Source organism: Giraffa tippelskirchi, chromosome 10 (assembly GCF_054371585.1).
Source record: "Giraffa tippelskirchi isolate mGirTip1 chromosome 10, T2T-mGirTip1v1.2.pri, whole genome shotgun sequence".
In the NCBI taxonomy this organism is placed as follows: Eukaryota; Metazoa; Chordata; class Mammalia; order Artiodactyla; family Giraffidae; genus Giraffa; species Giraffa tippelskirchi.
In genome coordinates this window covers 33964684-33979529 of record NC_137284.1, presented here as the reverse complement: position 1 = coordinate 33979529, position 14846 = coordinate 33964684, and positions in this window count along the sequence as shown.

The following is a 14846-nucleotide window of genomic DNA, read 5'->3' as shown; positions in this document are numbered from 1 at the left end:
CTGATTCATGTCAGTGTATGGCAAAAACCAACACAACAGTGAAAAGTAATTAGCCTCAAATTAAAATTAATTAAATAAATAATTTTTTCAATAAAAGCATCAATTCTTTGGCACTCATCTTTCTTTATAGTCCAACTCTCATATCCATACATGACATATGGACCTTTGTTGGCAAAGTATTGTCTCTGCTTTTTAATATCCTGTCTAGGTTGGTCATAGCTTTTCTTCCAATTTCATGGCTGGAGTCACCATCTGCAGTGATTTTGGAGCCAAAAAAAAAAAAAAACTCTGTCACTGTTTCCCCATCTATTTGCCATGAAGTGATGGGGATTGGATACCATGATTTTTGTTTTCTGAATGTTGAGCTTTAAGTCATACTGTTGATTTCCTTTAGGATGGGCTAGTTTGATCTCCTTGCAGTCCAAGCTACTCTCAAGAGTCTTCTCCACAGTTTAAAAGCATCAGTTCTTCAGCATTCAGCTTTCTTTATGGTCCAACTCTCACATCCATACATGACTATTGGAAAAATCATAGCTTTGACTAGACAGACCTTTGTTGGTAAAGTAATGTTTCAGCTTTTTAAATATGCTATCTAGGTTGGTCATAGCTTTTTTTCCAAGGAGCATGCATCTTTTAATTTCATGGCTACAGTCACCATCTGCAGTGATTTTTGAGCCCAAGAAAATAAATATTGCAATAATGGTAGTTTATTTTCTTCTTTGTGTTTCTTTAAATATTTAATTGTATTTAAATATTGAAATCTGAAATGCTTCCAATGGGAAGGTAATCTCGTTCTAGTAGGTATAGACTTTTCCTCCCAATTTCAGTGGTTGGCAAGAAGATTCCTCCTGAATTTGCAGGAGGAAATTTTGACAGTATTTCTGGCTCACTCCTCAGGTATTTTGTGTCTTGGTGTTTGTTGCTGTCCTGGATTGTGACCCAAAGTAGCTCTGTCTTGCATTCAATACCCTACATGCTTGACTAGTAGGATTGAAGAAAGAGGCAATTTTAGAGACAGAACTTGATGGACACAAACGTTACAGTGAAATCCCTTCCAATGTTTTGTAATTTCAGCCTCCATGTGGTCAACTTTTTGTTTCCAAAACCAAGCCTAGGTTTTGGTGAAGGCATTTACTGAAGGCCTTTAGTATTTCAGGAAGCATCAAAAACAAATGAGTAACAGAAAACTTGTTTTTTTAAAGCAAGGTTTTGCAACAATTTGTTTCTTTATTGAAAAAAGAAAAGCCCACAGTAACTAAAATAAATCTCAAATTGTCTTGAGTTACATGAAACAACAAAGAATTAACTATAATATACCTTAAAGAAAATAAAAGAGTATTTTTACTGAAATTCTAGAGGTGCAAGGGTTTTCTCATCTTTAAAACAGCAGAACCATCAAAGGAAAACTAATCAATATGGTTGGCTAAATATAAAGATTTAAAAGCTACGGTATATCAATAAAGAAATTTTTTTTCTAGCAAACACATAACCAAAAATAAAAGAGAAATAAAAATGATGGCATACTGAGTGAAGTATAACAAGCTAAAAAAGTCACATGCTGTGTGTTTCCATTATGTAATGTTCTCAAAAAGACACAGTTATGAAAGTGGAGAACAGATTAGTCCTTGCCAGGGGACAGGGTGTGATGAGGGGTTGGATATGACTATAAAAGTGTAACACGAGAGAGGCCCTTGTGGTCATAGAATGGTTCGGTGTTTTGATTTTGATAGTAGTTGCACAAATCTGTGTGCGTGCTTAGTCACTCAGTCATGTCCAGCTCTTTGCAACCCTGTGGACTGTAGCCCACCAGGCTCCTCTGTCCATGGGATTTACTAGAGTAGGGTACCATTTCCTCCTCCAGGGATGGAACCTATGACTTTTTTTTCAATTTATTTATTTTAATTGGAGGCTAATTACTTTACAATATTGTAGTGGTTTTTGCCATACATTGAAATGAATCAGCCACGGCACACATGTGTTCTCCATCCAGAACCCCCTTCCTACCTCCCTCCCCATCCCATCCCCCAGGGTCATCCCAGTGCACCAGCCCTGAGCACCCTGTCTCATGCATTGAACCTGGACTGGCAATCTGCTTCACATATGATAATATACACGTTTCAACCTACCCTCTCAAATCATCCCACCCTCGCCTTCTCCCACAGAGTCCAAAAGTCTGTTCTTTACATCTGTGTCTCTTTTGCTGTCTTGCATATAGGGTCATTGTTACCATCTTTGTAAGTTCTATAAATACACGTTAGTATACTCTATTGGTGTTTTTCTTTCTGACTTACTTCACTCTGTAAAATAGGCTCCAGTTTCATCCACCTCATTAGAACTGATTTAGATGTATTCTTTTTAATGGCTGAGTAATATTCCATTGTGTATATGTACCACAACTTTCTTATCCATTCGTCTGCTGATGGACATCTAGGTTGCTTCTATATCCTGTCTATTGTAAACAGTGCTGCGATGAACATTGGGGTACATGTGTCTCTTTCAGTTCTGGTTTTCTCAGTGTGTATGCCCAGCAGTGGGATTGCTGGGTTGTATGGCAGTTCTATTTCCAATTTTTTAAGGAATCTCGACTCTTGTCTCTAGCTTTGCTGGTGGATTATTTACTCACTGAGCCATTAGGAAATGGCATAGAAGTAAAACACACAAACATCATACCAATGTCAATTTTTTGGTTTTGATATTTTACTAAATTTACATAAGCAAGACTGGGTGAAAGGTATGCTGAACTCCTCTGTCCTATTTTCGCAACTTCGTGTAAGTCTATATTTATTTAAAATTAAAATTGTTAAAAGTTGTGAATATTTAAAAATAAATTATAAAGATTTTTTTTTTCTTAAAGTGAAAGCAAATTTATTTAGAGAGACATATCCAAAAAATGGGGATGATCTCAAGTGAGAGGGGCCTGTTATTATTATTTTTTTTTATTGAAGGATAATTGCTTTACAGAATTTTATTTTTTTCTTTTCAAACCTCAACATGAATCAGCCACAAGTATACATATAGCCCCCTCCCTTTGGTTCAAAGGGGCCTATTATTAAGCTTTTAAAACAGTGCTATCCATTAGAAGTATAATTTGAATCATAAAACATTTTAAATTTATTTTTTTGAGATATATTGGACATATCTATAAGATTAAGGTGTTTGTGTTGATGTGATACATTTATATATTGCTGTATAGTTGCCACCTTGGCATTAGCTAACAACTCTGTCCACAGAAATTAATATAATTTTAAATTTTCTAAAGCCACATTAAAAAATGGGTAACATAATTTAAATATTTAAGTAAATAAATTTTATTAATGTTAATAAAATTAACATTATTAAAATGAATATTTTATTATTTTATTTATTGAATGTCTTATTCCAAACATTATAATTTTAGCATGTAATCAATAAAAAGATCATGGCTGAAACATTCATTTCTTTTTATATTTTTATACTTGAAATTATTGTTTTGAGTCTTCAGGGTGTAACAAATTTCTAAATTTAATGTTTTGCCACATGCAGCTTTGCCTCAGATCCAAGGATCCTAGGATTCACTAAACATATCAAAATCACTTATTCCTCAAACTCTGGATTCAGTAGAGAATGACCACAGAAACAGATTTAGGGGTGGGACCCCACCTCAGCTTCCTCCCTTCTCTCCCATACATCAGGCCCTTCCTCTCTCCAACCTCAAGAACTTCATGGAGCCTCAAACACACATGGGAAAGCAGGTCATGTGATCCACAAGCCCAGATCCCTACAATTCCTCAACAGGAAGTCCTTCCTTACGTCTGCCCACTCCCACCCCTGCTTCAGCCTGAGCACTCACCCAGTAGAGTTCTGGGTGTGGGTGGAAGCTGATCCTACATTTGCTCTCTCCAATAACCTCGGGGTCACTCCCTCAACTCCTTTGGGACTTAGATCACATGTCACCTCTTAGGAAAACATTTCCAGAGGATCATAACTGGCTCCCTCATGTTCCCTACCTTCTTTATCTCTAAATCACTCTACTTTTTGAGACTTCAGTAACTCGCTTCAGTTGGTTTGTATCCGTGTTTTCCATCAGCCCTAAGCTCCAAAATGCCAGTGATTTTTTGCCTGCTTTGGTATCATGAATGATTTAGTGCCTAGACACTCGACACATATTTGTTAAGGCATTGAAAATATTTAAAAGTGTTTATATTTATTGAAGCAGACATCTAACAATCCTGGGAAATAGGCTGTTAATTTTAGAATGCCCGTTTTCAGTTTTGTAGCTGTAATTAACCTTCAGTATTTGAACAGATAGACATATATTCACTTGATTTTTGCTTAATAGATTGTGCCGTTTATTTTATGTCAAAAGGGCAGATAAACCTTTAGGAAGAGAGTGAACTAGATTGAACTGGTTCCATTTGGGGATCTAAAATTGTTATGTATCTTTGATGGCCAAGTTAGTCCTGTCTTAAATCAACCAGCTGGAAGAGAAGGGATAGAAATTCACAGAAAGGAAGACATGCTCAACCTCATTCTAAAGGGTCTGAGAGAATTATTATTCTCCTGGAACCATCTCTGGCTTATAAGATGTCTTCATATCCAGCCATGAGGACAGTGTGTGAAGACATACAAATTAATGGACATGTTGGAAGCCTAGGCACACACTGGGGATCACAGTGGACAAGAGCATTAGAAAATGATATGAAATAATTAGAAATAAAAGATTATTGTTTAATTATATAATTCTTATTTAGAAATAAAAGATTTTTGCTAGCCCACACTGTTGAGAATACTTTAACCATGATTGAACGAGACAAGAATTGTATCAAATAGTTGGGACCCCATGTGTTCAATAATAATAGCAGAGAATGGATTCCTTCTCAGAATTAGGTGGAGTTTCTAATGCATTTCTCTGAGAAGTAGGGAAAAACAGAATGGGACTACTGGACTTCCTGAGATGACAGAATATTTTTTGTTTTAATAAAGAGAAGAAAATCATGGAAAAATAAAAGGTATTCTTTTGATGAAGATATGGGGTATTTTCTTTTTCTTTTTTGGTTTTTTTTTTATTATTATTATTATTTTTTAAATAAATTTATTTATTTTAGTTGGGGGCTAATTACTTTACAATATTGTAGTGGTTTTTGCCATACATTGACATGAATCAGCCATGGGTTTACATGTGTTCCCCATCCTGAACCCCCCTCCCACCTCCCTCCCCATCCCATCCCTCTGGGTCATCCCATTGCCCCAGCCCTGGGCATTTGTCTCATGCATCGAAACTGGAATGGTGTTCTGTTTCACATATAATAATATACATGCTTCAATGCTATTCTTTCAGAACGTCCCACCCTCACCTTCTCCCTCAGAGTCCACAAGACTGTTCTATGCATCTGTGTCTCTTATTCTGTCTCGCATATAGGGTTATCGTTACCATCTTTCAAATTCCATATATATGCATTAGTATACTGTATTGTTGTTTTTCTTTCTGACTTACTTCGCTCTGTATAATGGGCTCCAGTTTCATCCATCTCAATAGAACTGATTCAAATGTATTCTTTTTAATGGCTGAGTAATATTCCATTGTGTATATGTACCACAGCTTCCTTATCCATTCGTCTGCTGATGGACATCTAGGTTGCTTCCATGTCTTGGCTATTATAAACAGTGCTGTGATGAACATTGGGGTACACGTGTCTCTTTCAATTCTGGTTTCCTTGGTGTCATACTGAAGTTTAAAATGTGTTACCTAGTCACACATTTTCAAAAGTCATACCAGGACTTCTCAAGTAGCACTAGTGGTAAAGAACCTGCCTGCCTGCCTGCCAATGCAAGAGACATGAGAGACATGCATTCAGTCCCCTGGGAAGATCCCCTGGAGGAAGGCATGGCATCCCACTCCAGTATTCTTTCCTGGAGAATCCTATGGACAGAGGAACGTGGCAGATTACAGTCCATAGGGTCCCAAAGAGTGGGACATGACTGAAGCAACTTAGCATGCACATATTTGCAAAGTTATACTAATTTAGATGTTTCTTTGTTTCTTCTTTCTAAAATAAACAGGCAAGGGAAGTCTTTACACTAAAAGAAGATATTTAGTTTCAGCATTAATTTTAATGGTAAAAATTGAAATAACCAGTTAGCAATAATTAAGTAGAATATTCTGACATTATATCCAAAACACCTAGAACACAGATAGAACACTATCTGTTATGTAGAATGTACACAGTATATATTACAAAATAAATGGAGAAATGAACATCTGTTTAAAATTAATTATCTACTCCAGGATTATACATATAAATTATAATTCCAGGATTGTAAATCCCAAGCAGTTCCTGAAATGATTGTGTTAATCATCACATAGAAAGTATGAATATGATGATTTTGAGGGCAAACTATAGAATATAAAATAGTTCTTGAATATAAAATGGTTTTTACACTTCAGTGTGCATCATGTCACCTGGGGGGCTTATTAAACATACGTTTCTGAGTCTCAGCATCAGTTTCTATTTCAGTGGGTCTGGAATGGTGCCCAATAATTTGCATTTCTAGCAATTGTCTAGGTGATGCCCCTGCTGCTGGCCCCAAGACCATATTTTGAAAACTACTGATCTAAAGAATGGTTACAAGTGTGTGAAATAAGTTAATACATGATACCTAGAAAAACCGTTGAGCAAGTAGAATTATGCTAAGAAAAGCTGTTGGGACTGTAGTGATTGTGTTAGAAGTAAAATCATGGCTTATAGATCTCATCTTTCAAGTTTCCTTTGTTTTCCAGATTTTCTTTATGGTCAACTACTAGTTTAAAATGGAAGATAAAAAGGCAAAATAGTTTGAATGTAAATACAAAAGCAAAAAAAAAAAAGAATAAAAAATAGAGATACTGATTTTCTCTAAAGAGGTGATAATGAAATCTGGAGTTAAGGGGCTAATTTAAATGACTAGTATGTGCTTGCCTAGTATTACTTTATCACCTCTGCTAGAACTCCCTGTGACTAAATTGATCCTTCATCTGACACCTAGAGTCGTCTTCTAGAAACTTTTCTTCATTCTTCTAAAGCAAACCCCAGATGCTGACAGCTCTGCCCACATTGTATTTGATTATTTTCTTTGTTCTTGTTGACTAAAGCTTCCTTGAGAATAAGACATATTGCTTCTTGTTTGTCACACCTTTGGCCTGGTATGAAGTTGCTTCAATTTTCTCTATTCAGCTTGAGTATAAGTGTTGAATATTTCCTTTCTTTTTCTTTTGTTTCTTATGTATTTATTTCTTTGCTTTTTAAAATGGAAATATTGGTGATTTACAATGTTGTGTTAGTTTTAGGTGTGCAGCACATTGATTCAGTTTTATATATACTCTTTTTCACATTCTTTCCCTTTAGAGATTATTACAAAATATTCAGTATATTTCCCTGTGCTATACAGTAAGTGCTTGTTGTCAATGTTTTATATAGTAGTGTGTATTTATTAATCTCAACAGCCTAATTTATCTCTCCACCTGATTCCTCTTTGGTAACCACAACAGAAGGAATTACAGACATAGAAAACCATTATGGATATTATCTTTTTTCCCATTTGGGTCCATTGTGCTTGCATGCATGCTCGGTCACTTCAGTTGTGTCCTACTCTTTGTGACCCCATGGACTGGAGCCCACTAGGCTCCTCTGTCCACGGGATTCTCCAGGCAAGAACACTGGAGTCGGATGCCTTGCCCTCCTCCAGGCGATCTTCCCCATCCAGGGATCAAACTTGCGTCTCCTGTGTCTCCTGCATTGCAGGTGGATTTTTTTACCGCTGAGCCACCAGGGAAGTGCCATTTGGGTCCGTTATTCTCCATCTTGCTCTTTGTCCTAGGAAGTTGACAATTTTGTATCCAACAGCCTACTCATTTATTACAATATTTGAAGAAAGACCTGTAAGAAAAAACAAGGCAATATGAATTGGAACTCCTGTTTCAAAGTTTAGCTAAAGTGAAGGTGCCCTGAGATCAAACCTGGGTTCTCATACATGCAAAGCATGTTATCTACCACTAAGCCAGTTCACCAGTTGTAGATAATTTGAGAATTCATCAAAAAGGTTGCTTGAGTTCTGGGTTACAGGTGGTTTGACTAATGAGAAACACTAGAAGATGGGAGTAGAGTGAGTTCGGTGTATTTTGTTTCCCTGACCCTTTTCCTGTTGGACCAGAATTGGCAGTGGCTGCACTCCTTAAGTGAAGGGCTTACCTCTTCTGGGCTTTTCCTCTCCTCCAGCCATACTTTTCTATATGGGTTCTATTTCCTATTCCCATCCTTTATCCCTTCAGAGATAGAACACTAGTTGCTCATTTTACTGCTAATTTGATGCTGCTTTCATGTTCCTTAATGGTTTCCTTTAATCCTGTCCGTACCTTGTACCTATCCTTTATTAAACTCTCCTAAAATTATGCTCTTTGAGTAGACCATCTGTTTCTTGCTGGGATCCTTGCCAGTACACCTCCTTTTCATTTTAATTTTCATGCCTGTGGATACATGCCTTCACTTCACAGAAAATAAGAGGCAGAAACTCTCCATGGGCTAACATGGAATATAAAGAGCACAGGCTTTAGAACAAACCATATTGCTTTGAACATGAGTTTTGCCATTTCCTTGCTGAATGGCACAGCAAAGTTACCTAAGAGACTCGATTTGTCCCCTCAAAAATGGGAATTATCATTTCTTGCTTATTAAGTATAAAAATATGTGTCAAGTGTCTAGCATTTTGCATGTATGCATGTGCTCCTAAAATTTTACTTTCCCCTTCCCTCCCTATGCTAGAACAAATCATACCAATCAAAGAAGACTGTTTTATTCTCTCACTATATCTCTGTATTGTTCTAAGCATCCTCTGCTGTAGCTGCAGTCCCTCCCAAAGTTATAAATATTTCTTGTCTTTCTGAATAATGCGCTTCTATCTCCCATGTATCTCTGGCTGTCTGCTATACTAAGGGTCATTTAAGTTCTAAGACTTAGACCTGTTGTCCTGAGGAGGGCTCAGCAAGCACTGGGTCTTTGCTGCAGCCCACAAGATCTTTGGTCTTTGTTGGGGCATGCAGGATATTTTAGTTGTGGCATGTGGGATCTCGTTCCTCTACCAGGAATTGAACCTGGGCTGCCTGCATTGCGAGCATGGAGTCTTAGCCACTAGACCACCAGGGAAGTCCCTTCTTGCTTTCTTAAGCAAAGGACATGCACATCTAAAATAGACCTCACTCTTACCAATGACCAACTTCTTTTTCAGCAGGGATGCTACTTCATGATATCCTGATAAAGCATTCCAATATGGCATGACAGATCAGAACTTTTCGTGAGACATAGGGTCAGGTGATTATGTATTTATGATCTTTTGTTGTTGCTCAGTTGCTCAGTTGTGTCCAACTCTTTGTGACTCCATGGACTGCAGCATTCCAGGCTTTTCTGTCCTACACTGTCGCCTGGAGTTTGCTCAAACTTATGTCCATTGAGTAGATGATGGCATCCAGCCATCTCATTCACTGTTGCTCCTCCTCCTCCTGCTTTCAGTCTTTCCCAGCAGCAGGGTCCTTTCTAATGAGTTGGCTCTTCTCATCAGGTGGCCAAAATATTGGAGCTTCAGCTTCAGCATCAGTCCTTCCAATCTTACTTAGCCTTTAGAATAAGACTGTGAGGATTATTAATTTTCTGGGTGATTAAACTGAGGCTTATAGAAGATCAGTCCATTACTCTACCAAAAGGCGAAGGACCAGAGCCAAAATTCAGGTCAATTTCAGGTCACTTTATGTTCTTCCCAACAACTTACTCCTCTTTTTGAGAGTTAAATTTTTCACCCAAACACAGTGGCACTTCAGAGAGTCACTGGAATAAGTATTTGTGTTTTTGTGAATGTGTTTGGGGTTGTTAGGGGGTGATATCAGGATCCCCAAGGGACCCACAAATAAAAATTGCAAGATACGGAAACAGAGATCCTATCTCTTAACACAAGCAAGCTTGTGATATTGGAGAAAAATTTTTGACTCTTCTCCAGCTTTCTCATCTCTGAAATGAGATTCTTCCTGATGTCTGCCCGACAGGATGCTTGGTTCATAGTAGTAGTTTCAAAGAATTTAAGTTTTTCATTCTGTTTTTGTTCAGGTACCCATTAGCTCTGGTCACTACTGTTCTTGCAGTCCTCTCACTATTCTAGGGTCTTGAAACCTCCATACTTGCCTAAGGAGTATTTCTGAAACATGTGTGCTCAGTTGTGTCCAACTCTTTGCAATCCCATGGACTACAGCCCACCAGGTTCCTCTGTTCATGGGATCCTCCAGGCAAGCATGCTATAGTGGGTTGCCATTTCCTACTCCAGGGAATCTTCCTGACCCAAGGATTGAAACTTAAAAACTTAAAACATGGATTTTATCAACCTGAATATGTGATAAAAAGTCACTTAATTTGGAGACAAGCAGAATCCAAATAGAAAAGGGAGCTTTTTCACTCCTAAACTATACACATAATAGTGACAATGCTTCAGATATTTCTGCAAACATGAACCAATGGTGGTGTAGTTGCCTCTGCAGAGTATTGCCACCATACACTGTGCTATGTAGACTTTCCTTCAAGACTGAACTGTTCAATGCTGAGCAAATCCAATAATTTCTCCATTCTTCAAGCAAGATCACCTTCCAGTAGTAGTGAAACTGATTAGATTATATGTGTAAGTGAATAAGTATCTTAGAGAATACCTTGGACTTCTAGGCTTGGAGCAGAATTAAACATTTAAAGTGACTGGAACAACATATATGTTATCACCATCACCATCATTATCATCAACATTATCGTAGGAAATTTTTACTATTTTCTTACTGATCGAAACATATTATTTGATTCTTAAGGAATAAGTGTGAGATAATTACTATTATTACATTTATGTTATAGAAAAGGAAGTGACTTTCACGGAAGCTGGAGACTTGTCTAGATTTAATCAGGTAGAAAAGCCTATTTGATGTGAAATTTTGTGCTCTTGAGCACTTGTGAATATATTTTACACATTTAGGTATCAGTAAACATCCAAATCTTATATTGCTTGAGTATTGGGTGAATGGATGAAAGAGGGAAATAAATAATAAAGTTCTGTGATCCATGTATACTTAATATAAAAGTAAAATTCATCACATTAGCAGGATGAAACCACCAAAGATATTTGCCTAGTGGAAGTAGCATGTTCAAAACTGAGTCTTAAGGTTCGCTGTGGTAGATGGATTTGAGCTTCCCTGGTAGCTCAGCTGGCAAAGAATTCTCCTGCAATGCAGGAGACCCTGGTTTGATTCCTGGGTCAGAAAGATCCCCTGGAGAAGGGTTAGGCTCCCCACTCCAGTTTTATTGGCCTTCCCTTCTGGCTCAGTCAGTAAAGAATCTGTCTGTAATGCAGGAAGACCTGGGTTTGATCCTTGGGTTGGGAAGATGCCCTGGAAGAGGGCATGCCAACCCACTCCAGTATTCTTGCCTGGAGAATCCCCATGGACAGAGGAGCCTGGCGGGCTGCAGTTCATGGGGTCTCAAAGAATTGGACATGACTGAGCGACTAAGCACACAGATAAGAGACTGGGAAACTGACTAATAGGCTCCTTTATAATACAAGGAGAGGGGTTATAAGACCATGAATAAGAGGTTAGCAATAAGGAAAGGGATAAAGAGGCTGGATATAGGAATGTGCCCAAAATACTCTGGACAGAACTTGTTAATCTCCTCACGAGGAAGGACAGAAATCACGATTCAACTTTGATCAATGATTTATGAATTTATTAATAAAGACACAGATTTGTCCATCCCATAGGCATTTGATTTAAAAATCTGTTGAACACATTCACTTATTTTTCAAGTATAAATGACAAATATTCTTTTCTTTTTTTATTGACATATAGTTGATTTACAGTGTTGTGTTAATTTCTGCAGGACACATTTACTTTTATTCACTATGTGGTAGCAGGAATGAAATTTACTCTATCCCTTTAAATAAGCATATGAAACAATAGAAAATCCTGCATGAAAAAGAAGGAATAAACATGAAGTGAACCCTAAGGTTGTCCTTCCTTATTTCAGAAGATGAATTTTCAGACTGCAGTGATGTGAGAAAGAACCCGAACAGAATCTGCTGATCATAATGAGTGGAGGAGTGTTGAACTCTTGAGTCAGTGTATTAATTCAGACCTAAGGTTTCCTTTAGGAAATAGAGAGATAGAAATATAGAATAAAGAAAAGCAAAAAAGAAGCCTGTAAGGACAGCCTCAAAATCAAAATACAGCTGTGAAGTCAGGATTTCTAAAATATATGCATTCCCATATATATTTACTTCATGTACACATGTATAAGTATGAATACTTTACATATGTCTGTATATATACACACACACATATATACATGTCTATATACATATAGACACATATACATGTAGCTAAATATTATGTATGTGTATATACATACATATATTTCCTAGCGTTTCTCTATGACAGGTCTATGAAGTAACGATAGCCAAAATAGCAAAGAACACGTGATGCTCAAGTCATCTCCACTAATAAGAGCCAAGGCTCCTTGGATAAATAACTGATTCTAATGCTGTGGCAGGGTTGGTAAAAGATAATTTTGGAACTTACTATAAGTCCAAGAAGAAAGTGCTTGAAAAACAAATGGAGATGAGTCAGAAGAACACAGAAACCAATTTGAAAATACTTCCATTGAACAAATCGCAATTTGTGTATCAAAATAATTAAGTACCATAAAAAGTACCATTAAGTACCATGAAACATAAGATATTAGAAAATAAGAATTTTTGAGCCCAAACAAATAAGAGATCAACATATACATTAAAAAAAAAAAGATCGGCCACCTCTTATTTACATTAGAATGCAGAGTGTCTATTGGTAAATTTAGGGGGAAATTTTGATGAAGCGAAAGTCATTTGCTTTGTTGTAAAATATCTCCCCTCAGACTACTTATTAGTTTTAAGGCAAAGTAAACTGTCTAATAACATGTATTAATGACAAAGTCTTTGATTACAGAGAAGTCATTTACAGCACAGTACTGGATAGGGTCAGCCTAAGATGGGAGAACTGTAACAAAGATAGGAGAAACTGTAACCGCCAAAGATATTATCAGTTATGCTAATAGCCATATGTAGGTGCATGTGTGTGTATGTGGGTGTACATATACACACATGTATGTATATATAGTATTCTATTTATATAAAATTCTGTAATATGCAAACTATAGCGAGGCAGCTGCAACGGCTCTGCGCAGAAGTGAGGCGGCTGCGACGGCTCTGCGCAGAAGCATGGCCGAGAGGAGCTAGGCCAGGCCGGAGGCCGAGAGGAGCTAGGCCGGGCCGGGGGCCGGGGGCAGCAGCGAGAGGAGCTAGGCCGGGCTGGGGGCCGGGGGCGGCGGCCGAGAGGAGCTAGGCCAGGCCGGGGGCCGGGGGTGACGGCAAGAGGAGCTAGGCCGGGCCAGGGGCCAGGGGCCAGGGGCTGCCGCCGAGAGGAGCTAGGTAGGGCCGGGGGCGGCGGCCGAGAAGAGCTAAGCCAGGCCGGGGGCTGGGGACAGCGGCGAGAGGAGCTAGGCTGGGCGGGGGCTGGGGGCCGCGGCCGAGAGGAGCTAGGCCGGGCCAGGGGCCGGGGGTGGTGGTGAGAGGAGCTAGGCCGGGCGGAGGCGGCGGCCGAGAGGAGCTAGGCCGGACTGGGGGCCGGGGGTGGCGGCAAGAGGAGCTAGGCAGGACCGGGGGCTGAGGGCGGCGAGAGGAGTTACCCCAGGCCCAAGGAGCAGCGGCTGCATGGGCACAGGAGGGCTGAGAGGAGTTACTCCACATTCAAGGTCAGGAGGGGCCCGTCGTGAGTAGATACCCCTTGTCCAGGGTAAAGAGCGATGGCTGCATTTTGCTGGAGCAGCCGTGAAGAAATACCCCACGACCAAGGTAAGAGAAACCCAAGTAAGATGGTAGGTGTTAGAAGAGGGCATCAGAGGGCAGACACACTGAAACTAAACTTACAGAAAACTAGCTAATCGGATCACACGGACCACAGCCTTGTCTAACTCAATGAAACTAAGCCATGCCGTGTGGGGCCACCCAGGACGAATGGGTCATGGTAGAGAAGTCTGACAGAATGTGATCCACTGGGGAAGGGCATGGCAAATCACTTCAGTATTCTTGCCTTGAGAACCCCATGAACAGTATGAAAAGGCAAAAAGAGAGGACACTGAAAGATGAACTCCCCAGGTCAGTACGTGCCCAATATGCTACTGGAGATCAGTGGAGAAATAACTCCAGAAAGAATGATGGGACGGAGCCAAAGCAAAAACGATACCCAGCTGTGGATGTGACTGGTAATAGACGCAAACTCTGATGCTGTAGAGAGCAATATTGCATAGGAACCTGGAATGTTAGGTCCATGAATCAAGGCAAATTGGAAGTGGTCAAACAGGAGATGGCAAGAGTGAACATCGACATTCTAGGAATCAGCGAACTAAGATGGACTGGAATGGGTGAATTTAACTCAGATGACCATTATATCTACTACTGTGGACAAGAATCCCTTAGAAGAAATGGCGTAGCCATCATGGTCAACAAAAGAGTCCGAAAGTCAGTACGTGGATGCAATCTTAAAACATTCAATACCACAGTAATCCAAGTCTATGCCCCCACCAGTAACGCCGAAGAAGCTGAAGTTGAACGGTTCTATGAAGACCTACAAGACCTTCTAGAACTAACACCCAAAAAAGATGTCCTTTTCATTATAGGGGACTGGAATGCAAAAGTAGGAAGTCAAGAAACACCTGGAGTAACAGGCGAATTTGGCCTTGGTGTACAGAATGAAGCAGGGCAAAGGCTAATAGAGTTTTGCCAAG